The sequence below is a fragment of the Rhincodon typus genome, chromosome 20 (assembly GCF_021869965.1).
Source record: "Rhincodon typus isolate 14 chromosome 20, sRhiTyp1.1, whole genome shotgun sequence".
NCBI classification, from domain to species: Eukaryota; Metazoa; Chordata; class Chondrichthyes; order Orectolobiformes; family Rhincodontidae; genus Rhincodon; species Rhincodon typus.
In genome coordinates, this window is record NC_063351.1 from 45189646 (window position 1) to 45204844 (window position 15199).

Here is a 15199-nt window from a genome sequence, read left to right on the forward strand (position 1 = left end):
CTGTGCTGATTGATGTGCTGATTGCTGTGCTGTTCTGTGCTGATTGCTGTGCTGTGCTGTGCTGTTCTGTGCTGATTGATGTGCTGTGCTGTGCTGTTCTCTGCTGTGCTGATTGATGTGTCACTCACTGACTCAGCGACTGGTTGGTGCTCACCACACAGTCAATACATTGAGCCAGACTTGTGACTGTTCAAGGTAGCCAGGGGAAGACCAGCTTCAATCTGCTCGTGAGTGAAGGTATTATATGTACAACAACAACAAAAAATAGAGAGTTTGCATTTTGGCCCAAGCGTGGAAGCTAATAGACTTGGACACCTGTCGCTAGTGCTTCAGAGTGTACAGTCGGGGATAGTTGTCCTGGCTGTAACTTGTTCATGGGGTTGGTTGGAGCCTGTATCTCACTGCTGGCTTGGTATGCAAGCTGAGGTGGCCTCCCCTTCAGTCACCCTTCATTTAAAATGTACCTTTCATGGAGTCCTGCAGCGTTAGTCGCAAATTCATGTCTTTGGGGTATTTTTTCCAGCCAATGTTTTGTCGACGTTGAAGAGAACGGACTGGATCACTCACTCTGGATTTGAATGGTTGCAACAACAAACAAAAACCCACTAGTCCTATGATGCTATTTATATCTTAATGCCTTAAAGGGTTGATGCGCAGTCTCCTATCAGGTTAGTTGACCTGTGCAAACTCTGGCTTGTCGTCTTTCTGTAATGTTTTTAATGTTGCCCTTTCAGGGACTACTTGAAGTACTTTCAGTTGGAATTTCAGGGCAAAGCAGTGAAGGCCAGATCAGGGAAGGGGAGTAACTGGGTAAGTGTCAGATAAAGACCCCTGACACTACAATTCAAACTTGATTTTGTTTTTGCAATTCAACCTTCAGTTGTCTGGGTAGAGAATGAACCTCCAGCAATTTTCTGTGTATTTCTAATATTTTCTCCCTGCCACCCAATCCTCGCCACTGCAGATTGCTGGTTTAATGCTAGGGATAGGGAAATGATGGTGAAAGGGGATTTGAATTAACTGGAGGGAAGTGTATTGGTAGAATTCTTTTTTTAACTTTTAAAAAAGCTGCACTGATATACTGAATAAATCTGATGACTGTCATCAATGCAGAGAAGGTGGTGTTGAGCAATTATTAATCAGTTTCAGTTGTTCATTCAGTCTGAAGATTGGAAAGTGATGAATGGTTCTTTTGGGGGCCCGTGAGGTGCGTAGCATTCCAGCTGATTGACTGACTTTACTTGATTGCAGAGTGTGGGGCGTTCCAGTGGGGTTGAGCTCCCCTTTCTTTTACCAGTTTGTGTCTGTGCTGGTGGGTGCAATTTGTCAGAATCTGTGCAAAAAGATTGGGAATCTGAAACCAACACAGAAAAGGCTGGAGAAACTTGGCATGTCTGGCAGCATCTGTAGAGAGAGAAACAGAATTGATGTTTACAATCTGATTATGATTTGTTCAGAATTTTAAATATCAGTGAGATATGTTCAAAATAACTTGAAATCGCATTTTTGGCGGACTTCTGCGCGAGTTTCAGGATAACGAGGAGCACAAATCAGGTTTGCCCCCCTGTTCTGATGTAAAGGTGCATTTGTTCAAGAAGCCTGTTTTAAATTGTGTAATTTTCATCAGATGCGCAGGCACTAGTAAAGATATTTTAGAAGTTTGTCATTATCAAAATAAAAATTTGGAGCTAACTGGTATACACCGATGAAATGATTATATGGTTCAGGAGAGATTTACTTTTAAATTTGTGTTGTTTGCAGTTTATAGAGCTGGAATCTAATACTTACCTTTGAAGATAAATCCACCTTTTAATTTAGGAATCACACTGCTCCAGGATACTCCTTCTAAAGATGTACTTTACCTAATTTCACTGTCCAACTGTGTATGTTCATGAATTCTTTTATGTTTCTGAAACTTTCCCTAAGCACTTGAACAAGTTGGGAGAACTTGAAATGAGTTTTGTCTGGCAGTAAGACCTGGATTTGAAATATGACACTGAAGCTGTCTTATGAAATGAACCAGATGGGTTCAGATGGTAAAGTCTTTCTCCAGGAGGAAAACCTGCTGTCCTGCTTTTACATAAATCCACACAATGGTTGTAGACTCTTGCCTTCCCTCTGAAATGTTGTAGCAGGAAACTCTGTCCTTAAACCACCACATGGAATAACTCTCACAAAACTTCGGCATTGACTCTGGTGGTTTATGGAGAAGGCCCAGAACTATCTTTCCCTAATTATGTTACTAATTACTGCTCTCGAGAACAGTTATTGGCTCGGCAGGAAGGAGAAAAGAGTGAAATCTGTATCAACTAACCACCAACTTTATTAGTTTAGTTAGAACAGATATATAGTTCACACCGTTTGTTTAAGGAAAGGTTAACAGCAGGCGTATACTAAAAAACTAAAATCTGTGCACACACCCGCTACGTTTCTATCACGTTCCCTGAACAGTCACAGAATTTAAAGGCTAAAACCTGAGAATAGGAGCTCACACTGGCCAGGCGATTCCCCAAGTACTCAGTGTTATCTCCATGCTTCCAAGCTTGAGTCCTCAATTTCGCAAAGGTTGATCTCTGGAGTTTTTATCCTTTTTCCTTTATCTTCCTAAACTGTGGGGTCTTATCCTTCCTTCGTTCTGGCTCATCTTCCGAGCCTGTGTTTTTATCTAAATTATTGGCTCCGGCCCAAGGACACTGTTAAGATTACCTTATTACTCTTCCACCGAATAAGGATTTCTACCTTATGTCATCACTCGGAGTTGAGCTAGTTCAAGCCAGCGGCTGGGGCTTGGATAACTTCAGTTCACAAGGTGCTGTTTTCAAATGTGAGTGGCCAACTCACTTGTCTACGTTATCGAATCAGAGAATCACAGAGTGCAGAAGAGGCCCTATCGAGTCAATACTGGGGGATTGGCTGATAAATACCAGTGGTGCCAACCTACCCAAGTCTGCATGCATCTTGAGGGAAACGCTTGCCACGCAGCTCCTGCTCGCCTGTTATCCTTGGCACATTTCCAGCTGCGGGTTACCATCTGGTTGCGGGCTCCTTACCTGAGTCACAGGTTAATGGCTTGTCTACTGCTGTGAGAAGGCAGCAAAGTGCCGAGCTCTGCCTGATTCTGTACATCAACATTAGAGCAATTGGTGCTACTCTTTCCGATACCAGTGTCTCTCCCTCCGGTGGGGGATATGTCTGTCACACACATGGCACACAGTCGGTGACTAAAATCAGGAACTCATTGTGGATGAGGTGTTGATGGACACAGTTATTTACTATACCTGTTAAATAAGCTCACGTGGTGCATCAGTATTGCCCCTACCTCTAAGCCAGAAGACCCAGGTCCCACCTGCTCCAGAAGTGTGTCACAAAGCCCCTGAACAGGATGATTGAAAATAGTTATATATTAATTTTTAATTTTTTTTCTTTATTCATTCACTGGATGAGGGGTCACTGGCTAAGCATCATTTATTGCCCATCCCTAATTTCCCAGAGGGCAGTTTGGAATGACCCACATTGCTGTGGGTCTGGAGTCACATGTAGGCCAGACCAGGTAAGGATGGCAGTTTTCTTCCCTGAAGGATATTCGTGAACCAGATGTGTTTTTTTCCCCAAAAATCGACAATGGATTCATGGTCATCATTAGACTCTTGGTTATCATTAGACTCTTAATTCCAGATATTTATTGAATTCAAATTCCACTACCTGCCATGGTGGGATTTGAACCCGGATCCCCAGAACATTATCTGGGTCTCTGGATTAACAGTCCAGCAATAATACCACTAGGCCATTGCCCCCTCTGGTAACTTGGATGAGGAAAATGAATGAGGAAAGTCTGCAGGTGGCACAAAAATAGGTGAGAAGGCAAGCAATGGGAATGACACCGAGTTACTTGGCACAGCATAACATTCAAGGCAATGGGCCAAGTGTTGGTAAATGGGGGTGTTTCTCATGTATCAGTACTGACTTGATGGGCTAAAGGGCCTCTTCTGCACTCCGTGATTCTCTGATTCAATAACATAGACAAGTGAGTGGGCAAACATTTGGCAGATGGAACATATTGTGGGAAAATGTGAGGTTATGCACTGTGGCATGAAGAATAGAGGATGTGAATATTGTTTAAATTGAGAAAGACAGCAGAAACATTCAAAAGAGGGATTTTGGAGTCTTAATGCATGAATCACAAAAAGCTGGCGTCTATATTCAGTGGATAACAGGGAAGGCAAATGGAATGGAGACAGTAAGGACTGCACATGCTGGAAGCCAGAGTCAATAGATGTGAGGCTGGAAAAGCACAGCAGATCAGACAGCATCCAAGGAGCAGGGAAGTCAACGTTTCAGGCCGAAACCCTTTGTCAGGACTGGGGAGGGGGAGGGGAGCCCAGAAATAAATGGGGGTGGGTGGGGGTGGGGCTGGGGCCGGGGGATGGTGACAGATGGATGTAGGTAAGAGGTTATTGTGATTGGTCAGTGGGAATGGTGGAGTGGATGGGTAAGTAGGAAGATGGACAAGTTAGGTCAGGTCGGGGAGGCGAGGAGGAGGGGGGAGAGCTGAATATGGGATAAGGCTGGGGGTGGAGAGATTTTGAAGCTGGTGAAGTCAATATTGTTTACATTGGGCCTCATTCTAACATTGGAGGACACCAAGAATGGACGTCACCAGGGGAGTGGGAGGGGGAATTAAAGTGGCCGGCAACCGGAAGGTCCGGTTGGTTGGTGCGTGCAGATGCTCCGTGAACTTGTCCCCGAGTCTGCGTTTGGTCTCTCTGACATAGAAGAGACCACATCGGGAGCAACAGATACAATAGATCAGTTTGGATGAAGTGCAGGTGAAACTCTGCCAGATCTGGAAGGATTGTTTGGGGCCTTGGACGGAGGTGAGAGGGGAGATATAGGGGCAGGTGTTGCACCTCTTGCACTTGCAGGGAAAGGTACTGGATGTGGTGGAGAAGTTGGTGGGGAGTGTGGAACTGACGAGGGAGTTGCAGAATTGAATGGTCCTTGCAGAAAGCAGACAGGAGTGTGGAAAGAAATATCTTTTTGATGGTGGGGTCTGATTGTAGGTGACGGAAATGTCAGAGAATGATATTTTGGATTTGGAGATTGGTGGGGTGGTACGTGAGAACTAAGGGGACTCTATCCTTATTGTTGTTGGGGGGAGGGGTTTGGAGGGCAGAAGTGCAGGAAATGTGGTTGAGGGCATCCTTAATTACAGAGGAGCGGAAATTATGGTCCCTAAAGTAGGAGGATATCTGGGATGTCCTGGAGTAAAATGCCTCATCCTGGGAGCAGATGTGGCGGAGGTGCGGGAATTGAGAGTATGGGATAGCATTTTTGCAGGAGGGCGGGTGAGAGGAGGTGTTGTCGAGGTGGATGTGGGAGTCAGTGTGTTTGAAATGGATGTCAGTAGTGAGTCGGTTTCTGGAGATGGAGACAGAGAGGCCCAGGAAGGGGAGGGAGGTATCAGAAATGGTCCAGGTGAATTTGAGGGCTGGTAGGTGTTGGCGAAGTTGATGAACTACTTGAGCTCCCCGCGGAAGCATGAGGCAGCACCGATGTAGTCATCAATGTCGTGGAGAAAGAGGTGAGGGATGGTGCCAGGGTAGTGTGGAAGAGGGACTGTTCCATGAATCCTATAAAGAAGCTGGCATAGCTCGCGCCCATGCGGGTACCCATGGCCATCCCATTGGTTTGTAGGAAGTGGGAGGAATCCAAGGAAAAATTGGGGGTGAGAACCAGTACTTCCAAGTGAATGAGAGTGTCACTGGAGGGGGACTGGTTGGGTCTACGGAACAGGAAGAAGCAGAGGGCTTAAAAGCCCTGTGTATGGGGGATACATGTTAGTAAAGGGACTGTACCTCCATGTTAAAGATGAGGTTTTGTGAACTGGGGAATTGAAAGTTTTGGAAAAAGTGGAGGGCGTGGGTTGTGTCCTGAATGTAGGTGGGGAGTTCCTGGATCAAAGGGGAAAAGGAATAGAGTTGAGGTAGGAGGAGATGAGCTCAATGGGGCAGGAGCAGGCAGAGACAATGGGTCGACTGGGGAATGTTGACGTTTATTTCCAAGAGAGTATAACAATAAAGTAAGGAGGTTTTGCCAAGACTGTTCCAGGCTCCAGTCAGACCTCAGCTGGAATACTGTGAATTTAAATGTAGTATTGTAAGTCATATTTGTATAAGATACAAATCGTAACGGTAATGAAATTAGGTTCATAGTATCTACTCAACAAAACTCTTCTTGTTGGACCAGAAATGTGAATGGCCTAATCCACAGCTTTAAGAATTTAATTGCAGGCTTGAAAAACACAAGAGATAGGAATATACTGGTAATAAAGTAGTGGTGCAAGGAAGCTCTAGTGGAGCATAGTCCTAACTGATCCAGTCTCTCTTCTTGGGTTAGTCCTGTCATCCCAAGAATTAGACTGATAAACTGGGACTATGCTCATTGGAGTTTACAAGAATGTAAGGGTATCTTACAGAAACATATGACATTATGAAGGGAATAGGTACAATAGAAGCAGGGAGGTTGTTTCTACTGGCGGGTGAAACTAGAACCAGGGGGCACAGCCTCACAATAAGGGGGAGCAGATTTAGGACTGAGTTGAGGAGGAACTTCTTCACCCAAAGGGTTGTGAATCTGTGGAATTCCCTGCCCAGTGAAGCAGTTGAGGCTACCCTGTTGAATGTTTTTAAGGCCCAGATCGATTTTTGAACAGTAAGGGAATTGAGGGTTATGGTGAGCCGGAGAGTAAGTGGAACTGAGTCCACGAAAAGATCAGTCATGATCTTATAGAATGGCAGAGCAAGCCAGATGGGCCAGATGGCCTACGCCTGCTCCTTTTTCTTATGTTCTTACTTAAGCTACATTTTTAACCTCTGATGGAGAGGTCAGATGCAGCCGGAGTTTAACTTTTCATCTGGACAATGGTGTTTGCGACGGTGTAGCACTCCCTCTGCTCTGCACTGTGACGAAGTCAGAAGTTGCACAAGGCCAGGAGGATGCCTAGCCTGAAGAAGTTACCCTCCTCCCTCCGGACAAACCTCAGGGGATCTCTCTCCCACTGCAACTCTCTCGTAATCTCTTTGGCCTTGAAACTGCTCGACCATGTCCTGAAGCAAACCAGGTACTACTGGTCACGTTTGGACGTGGAGCAGTTTTTCCGCCGCCTCCGCCTCCACGCTTACTTTTTCATCCCCGCCTCCGTGACCTGTCCGTCTTCTCTCCACCTATCTGCTCCACTATCCACCTTCTATCACCGCCTCCCCCCTCTCTATTTATTTCCGAGCCTCCTTCCCCTCCCCCATTTCTGAAGTAGGGTCCAGACCCGAAACGTCAGCCTTCCTGCTCCTCTGATGCTGCTTGGCCTGCTGTGTTCATCCAGGTCTACACCTTGTTATCTCAGATTCTCCAGCATCTGCAGTTCCTACTATCTCAGGTTATAGTCCAACAGGTTTATTTGAAGTCTCTCAACCTTTCGGAGTGCAGCCCCTCTGCCAGGTGCATTGAGAAAGCTGGGCACACGGAACCAGAGTTTAGAGGCAGAGAGATCAAAAGATCATACAACTCGTGGGTGGAGTGTCAGATGATAAGTCTCTGCAGGTGACCAAGAGTGTTAGACGGTGAGTCAAGTGTCAACAGCTGAATAGCAAAGGGATGACCTGTAATCCAATTAAGTGAGGCAGAGAGTGCACTGCAAGTGTCAGCCTGGGTTTCCTCACGGGAGCCTAAATTCATGACCTTCATGGTAAGGGTGGCTGCCGATTTAAGCTGATGTCGGGACCAGGGTCACTTGAGAGTTGGGTTCAACAGGTCTGGAACGTTGCACCACACTAGGAACAACCTTGTTAAAGGTGCAGCGTGAGTGTAAGTTACGTCTGCTGAGTGTTAGTGGGGCCAGAGTAACCCACTTAGCGAAAATGAAGATTTCTTGAATGACGTGTCAGTTTGTGTAATAGGTGTGAAAGTTAGCCTGTCTAAACTCGTTTTCCTCTGTGTGTCTGGTTACCTGTGCTAGATCCTTGCTTCCTCAGTGTCTGCTAACCTGTCATTTGAACATATGAGCAAGATTAGGCCATTCTGCCCTTCCGAGTCTGTTGTGCCATTAAATAAGATTGTAGCTGATCGAATTTTAGCCTGAACTCTATATTCCTGCATCCCCTCCCCACCCCCGCTAATCTTTCACCCCCTTGGGAATCAAGAATCTATCTACCTCTGCCTTAAAAACATGGAAAGATTCTGCATCCATTGCCTTTGGAATTCCCTTTTTCAAAAGGCTCTCAACTCTGTGACAGAAAAAAAATGTTTCCTCATCTCTTCTTAAATGGTCGATTTCCTTATTTTTAAACTGACTTCTAGCTCTAGATTTTCTCACATAGTCATAGAGATGTACAGCATGGAAACAGACCCTTTACTCCAACTTGTCCATGCCGACCAGACATGCCTAAATTAATCTAGTCCCATTTGCCAGCATTTGGCTTGTATCCCTCTTAAACCCTTCCTATTCATGTGCCCATCCAGATGCCTTTTAAATGTTGTAATTGTACCAGCCTCCACCACTTCCTCTGGCAGCTCATCCCACCCTCTGCTTGAAAATGTTGCCCCTTGGGTCCCTTTTTAAATCATCCCCCTTTCATCTTAAACCTATGCCCTCTAGTTTTCGACTCCCTACCCTGGAGAAATGACCTTGGCTATTCACCCCGTTCATGCCCCTCATGATTTTATAAACTTCTACAAGGTCACCCCTCAGCTTCCGACGCTCCAGGGAAAATAGCCCCAGCCTATTCAGCCTCTTCTCACAGCTCAAACCCTCCAATCCTGGCAACATCCTTGTAAATCTTTTCTGAACCCTTTCAAGTTTCACAACATCCTTCCTCTAACAGGGAGACCAGAATTGCATACAGTATTCCAAAAGTGGCCCTAACCAATGTCCTGTACAGTTGCAAAATGACCTCTCTACCCTTAGACTCCATGGATGCTTGTCTTTATTGATCAGTGCAAACACCTCCTTCAGTACCCTGTCAACCTGGGGCTCTACTTTCAAGGAACTGTGAACCCGCATCCCATGGTCTCCTTGTGTGGCAAAACTCCCCAGGACCTTACCATAAAGTGTATAAGTCCTGCCCTGATTTGTTGTAACAAAATGCAACACCTCACAAATGTCTAGTTTGAGGCAACATCCTTTCTAAATCCATCAGTCAAGCCCTCTCAGGATTTTCTATGTTTCAATTAAGCATCCTCTAATTCCAGAGGATACAGGCCTAGCCTTTCCTGATAAGGCAATCCACTCATTCCAGGTATTAGTCTAGCTAGCCTTTTCTTAACTGTTACTGATGTATTAACATCCTGTAATCAGTGACCAATATTGAACAGTACTCCAGATGCGGTCTCACCAATGCCCTGTATAATTGAAGCATAACCTTCCTACTCTTGCATTCAATTCCCCCACAATAGCAGTCTCCTAGCTTTGCTGATTGCTTGCTGTACCTGCAGACTAACCTTTTATGAGATAGACTGTAAAGTTAACCCTGCTCCCACACAACCATCCATTTCCCTTGGCTCAGGAGAGACAAAAAGCAGCCAGAAATTCCTGCTCCTGATTCCATTCCATGACACCTCGTGCTGTAGATTCTCCAGCAATGATCCTTCATCTTTCGCCAAGTCTGTGTGGTGAGCTGGGGAACTACTGGCCAACTGCTTCCATTTGTGCCCATTTCATAACAGACTGGCTGTATATAAAACCACTCCCTTCTCTTCCTGTTGTAAAATTTCTGACCAACTTTTTCTGGGCATTTGGATTAAAATAATAGGGTGGGTGACAGTTCCAGCTGGCATTGTCTGCTGTGATTGGTCCCAGTGGATACTGGCTCGGTGAGACCATTCTTCCCTTTTTTTTAATGTCAGAAGGTCATAGGTTCACACCCAACTTGTGTCTGTAATCTGGACATCACATCACTGCATTTAGAGTCCAAGTGTTGTAGGAAGCACCTTATCTCATCAGCTGTTTGATTTATGTCCTTTCAACTGTTCATAAATATCATTGTTTGGTTGAAGGAAAGGATTTACAACCAACATTTTGCTTTTGTTCCCATTATTCTTTGTTTTCTAGGGGTGGGATATTTTTACTGGCTAGTTAGCTCCTTGTTCAGCTGGAACCCTCCGAATGCTGATCCAGCATTGGCCCAGTTGGGAAAGAGCACCCTCCTATTGATTCATTGAAACCTGTTATGGACGCTTTCCAGCGCCTCACCACCACTTTCTCAATTCAGTTGGAGTTCCCTGTCCTCCAGCATTTACTTTGTTGTAGTGAATTCACTCAGCGTTTATATCCAAAGGGAAGGGCTTTTCGTAGCGCAGTGGTAATGTCCTCTAGGCCGGAAGGCCCAGTTTCAAGTCCCACCTGCTCCAGAGGTATGTCACAATATCTCTGAACAGGTTGGTTAGAAGATATCTATCTTTGCACTCTGTCTCAGTGTACGAGCTGGAACCTTTCTCCATTCCCTGGCACATAGCACCAAGTGAAGGCAGGACTCTGTTTAAGAGGGAAAAGCACCTTCTCTGATGAAGTCAGAGTAATGTATGTACAGCACAGAAACTGACTTGGACTTTTAGGGGCCGAACGGCCTGTTCATGCTCCACTTGAGCTTCCTACTGCTTTACTGCCAGTATATTCTTGTCTTTTGTGCGTTTATGTCGTTTGCATTTAAATTCTTAAATTAGGTTATCCACCATTCTGGTCTTGTTGAGTAAATGATATGAAACTTATTTTATTACAGTTGTACGAAGATTACGGAGACAGCTAGGAGTGCTTTAGCCTCAGGCCTGTCTCCCTCAAGTTCCTCCTTTAATGAAAATCCCTGTGATATCATCACAGTGCTAGCTGCACTGTATCAGTATTAACTCTTTAAGACCTAAGTACAGCATTTTACACAAAAAAAACTCTTCCATTGGCAGATTTCATTTCTGAACTGGATTTACCAGTCTCTGTTTATGCAAACAGAGCTCAGTCCTGAGTTTACATTGTCAATATGCTTCTAGAAAAAAAAGTCAACCTACAAGCTATTGCATGAAGTCTTGAATTCCAAGCCCTTTTAAATGCTTTATCCGCATATTTTGCTGGCTGCTTTGTAAAACAAAAGCTCATTCTCTTGTCAGTCTGAAATGTGATTATCATTTACCATGACTATAATATACCAATGAGGAACAAGAATAGACCACTCGGCCCTTTGAGCCTGCCCACTATTCAATATGATCATGGCTGACTTCAATTTAACCCTGACTCTACATTCCTGCCTACTCCCCCAACATTCAGGCTATGTCAATAATAAGATCTATTGATATGCTCAAGGTAGAAGTTGTGTTAAAATCAGCAAACATTCTGACTTCCATAGTTAATTCCAAGTCCTTCTGAATGGAAGTGAATGCGAAACACTTAAGATCTTGAATAAAAATACAAATGGAAACACTCAGTGGGTCAGGCAGCATCTGTGGGGAGAAACATAGTTAACTGTGGTTCTGAACTGAGTATATCTGGTAAAGTTTGCAAGGGGAGTCATGTGTGAGGATCTGAAAGGGTTAATAATGAAGCATACCTTGAGCACTGCCCACTGTGATGTTACCATTTAGTAGGAGAACAGCTTAGGATCCTGAAGGTGTAGAAGTAAAGCTGCCAAGTTGCCAGAGTCCCAGAGGGTCATGGGACTGCTCTCTTATTAGGAGAGAGATGACTGGTGGTGGTTTAACCTGAGGGTCACCAGGCAAGGGCAGAGGTTCAGAAGGAGAGTCGTTCGTTCATGGTAATGTCTGCTGGTGCAGGAATTGAACCCAAACTGTTGGCGACACTCTGCATTACAGCCAACTGAGCGAACCGTGCCCCACCATGAAAGTCCTGCCTTTTCAACCCTGCTGTCTCGCCTGAGGTGTGGTGACCCCCTGGTTAAACCACCTCCAGTCATCTCTCTTCTAATGAGAGGCCGTACTATCTAGGTCCTCACTAGATTCCCCCCTGAAAGAAGGTGGTGGCAGCAAACCTACTCTAGAATGAGTAATGGAGCAGACAGCCTTGCACAGCAAGGTGCCCTGTGATTTAGGATTGCTCATTCGGCAACACCACCCCTTGCATGTTCCCCTTCAAGCCATTCACTGTCCTGACTTGGAAATGTATCACCGTTCCTTTGGAGTCACTGGTTCAAAATCCTGCAATTCCCTCCCTAAAGACATTGTGGGGGGACTGCTGTAGTTCAAGAAGGCACCTTCTGAAGGGCAACGAGGGATGGGCAATAAACTGTGGCCAGCCAACGATGCCCACGTCTTATGAGTGGATTGAATAAAAGCATCTGTCTTGGTTGACTCTGCTATAAACAGGCAACGTGATGTGGAGAAACAATGATTCAGGAAATGATCCAGTAGCTATTCTGGGGATGAATTTCATTCTGAAGGTCCACTCTTTCTCACTCTGATTAGAGATTCACTTGTAACTCGAACTGCTGACTAGAAATAGTCAGGAACAATGGAATTGTGATGTTGACCAATATTGCAGCCACCAGCTCACTTCCAACTTTCCCTGATGCCTTTCCGTTCCTTGGCAGGATGAGATCTTTTGTCTAACTTCTGGCAATCGCCTCAGTGGATACCTATTAACCAGAGAGGGAAAGTGAACCGAAATTTTGTGGCCTATAGCCATTCCACTGAGTCTCAAAGGGAATCCTAGGCTTTGAAAGCAAAACAACTGTACCTACAGAGGAATTAAACCTGCCAGACAGAATGCAAGTTAACCTTAAAAAAAATCATTATCAATCAGCGATGAAAATAAACAAAATAAATGGGTTTACTTACTTTTTAAATGTTATTTTTTCTCCCAGCATGTTAAGGCTCTGAGCAGGGAGTTGCTCTACAATCTTCAGTTGGTTGGTAATGGTTTTCTTAATCCTCAGGTCATGATTATGAACCCGACATGAGAGAATTTTATCCTTAAATGTATTTGAAATAGGTTTTTATTGAATTTTTTTTACTGTATTCCTGACAAGCGATGGCCTCGTGGTATTATCGCTAGACTGTTAATCCAGAAACTGTTCTGGGGACCTGGGTTTGAATCCTGCTGCGGAAGATGGTGGAATGTGAATTCAATAAAAAGAAGTCTGGAATTAAGAATCCACTGATGACCATGAAACCATTGCTGATTGTCAGGAAAATCCCATCTGTCTCGCTAATGTCATTCAGGGAAGGTCTGGCCTACATGTGATTCCAAACCTACAGCAACGTGGTTAACGCTCAACTGCCCTCTGAGATGGCCTAGCAGATACTCAGTTCAAGGGCAGCTAGGGACGGGCAATAGATGTTGGCCAGCCAGTGGCACCCATGTCCCATGAGTTTAAAAAAAACACACAATCAGTTCTCACATTGGAAATTTTGTATGATTACTGAAATTTCCTGATTGTGTATCTTCTTACAGTCATAGAGCCGTACAGCATGGAAACAGATCCTCCAGTCCAACTAGTCCATGCCAACCATAATCCCAAACTAAACTAGTCCCATCTGCCTATGCTTGGCCCATATCCCTCCAAATATTTCTTATTCATGTGTCTATCCAAATGTCTTTTAAACATTGTAACTGTACCCGCTTCCACCACTTCCTCTGGAAGTTCATCCCACACACAAACCACCCTCTGTAAAACAAAAAACAAAAAAAAATTGCCCCTCAAGTCATTTTTAAATCTTTCTCTTCTCACCTTAAAAATATGCCCACTAGTCTTGAAAGCCCCCACCATAGGGAAAAGACACCTGCTTTACCTATACCCCTCATGATTTTATAAACCTCTATAAGGCCACCCCTCAACCTCCTATGCTCCAGTGAAGCAGTGAAAAAGTCCCAGCCAATCCCGCCTCCTCTTATAAGTCAAACCCTCCATGCCCAGCAATATTCTGGTAAATCTCTTCTGAACCCTCTCCAGCGTAATAATATCCTTTCTATGACAAAGCAACCAGAACTAGACACAATATTCCAGAAGAGGCCTCACCAATGTCCTATACAACCTAACATAGTGTCCCAGCCCCTATACTGAAAAGGTCTGAGCGACAAAGGCAAGCGTGCTAAATGCCTTCTTAACCACCCTGTCTATATGTGATGTAAACTTGAAAGAATTATGTACCTGAACCCCTAGTTCTCTCTGTTCTACAACACTATCCAAGCCCTTACTTTTAATTGTATAAATCCTGCCTTCGTTGGTTTTAATGAAATGCAGTACCTCGCATTTATCCAAATTAAACGCTGCCTTATTTTCCAGAATCATCAAAAACCATTTGTTTTAGCAGAGAGAGCAATTGATGAATGATTGGTAAGTTAGTCTTGCATAAACTTACAAAAACAGAAGTTGCTGGAAAAGCTCAGCAGGTCTGGCAGCATCTGTGAAGAAAAAAAATCGGAGTTAATGTTTCGGATCCGGTGACCCTTCCTCAGAACTTCCAGCAACTTCTGTTTTTGTTCCTGATTTACAGCATCTTCAGTTCTTTCGGTTTTTATTTTGCATAAACTTACATTCGTTTAAGAACTGATTAACTTTAACTTTGTTGTTAGTCTTCATGACCACTTGTTTAATTGCCACCAGCTGACTCTGAGACAATGCAGGAAGTGCTGCCCCTAATGTGTGGCACAAACTTTCAACCTCCGAGATAACAACATGACAAGTAATCTTGTGATCATTTGGTGGTTGGTTTACTTTTACCGCTGGAGTTTATTTCTGAGCATGGTGCACATTGTCCTTGAATAGGCTAGTCATCCAATTAACTGCCAGAGAACAAAGTAACTCTTTGCTGCATGACTTACAAATCAACTCTGCCCATTCTTAAGGAGTATCTTTGTCACTTCTTCGAAATGGTGGCTAATCTTTGGAGTTTCATTTAGTTGCCTTAGCTACTGAGGTAAAGGATTTCATTTCACATTTAAAAATACAGCTGTTGAAAGGAGTTATTTAAATTGCAAGTAAAATAAATACATCACCCCCTCCCTTGTACAGCACAGAAGTAGACTGTTTAAACAATCATGTCAGTGTCCTTTCTTTAAAGAGTTAACTAGTAGTCCATCTTCCCTGACAACAAGGCGCAGGGCTGGATGAACACAGCAGGCCAAGCAGCATCATAGGAGCAGAGAGGCTGACGTTTCAGGCCTAGACCCTTCATCAGAAAAGGGGGAGGGGAAGGGGGTTTTGAA

The 15199-nt window shown here is 44.4% G+C and overlaps 1 protein-coding gene across 1 annotated transcript in view; it reads left to right on the forward strand.

The window, feature by feature from the left end:
• The first annotated feature begins 154 nt into the window (after positions 1 to 154).
• LOC109936462 (CREB3 regulatory factor-like) overlaps positions 155 to 15199 on the forward strand; it is a 138171-nt gene continuing 123126 nt past the window's right edge. Inside the window, exons 1-2 of the mRNA XM_020535081.2 lie at positions 155 to 237; positions 524 to 668. The gene's annotated coding sequence lies outside the window, so the exon portion shown is untranslated. The remainder of the gene's footprint in view (positions 238 to 523; positions 669 to 15199) is intronic.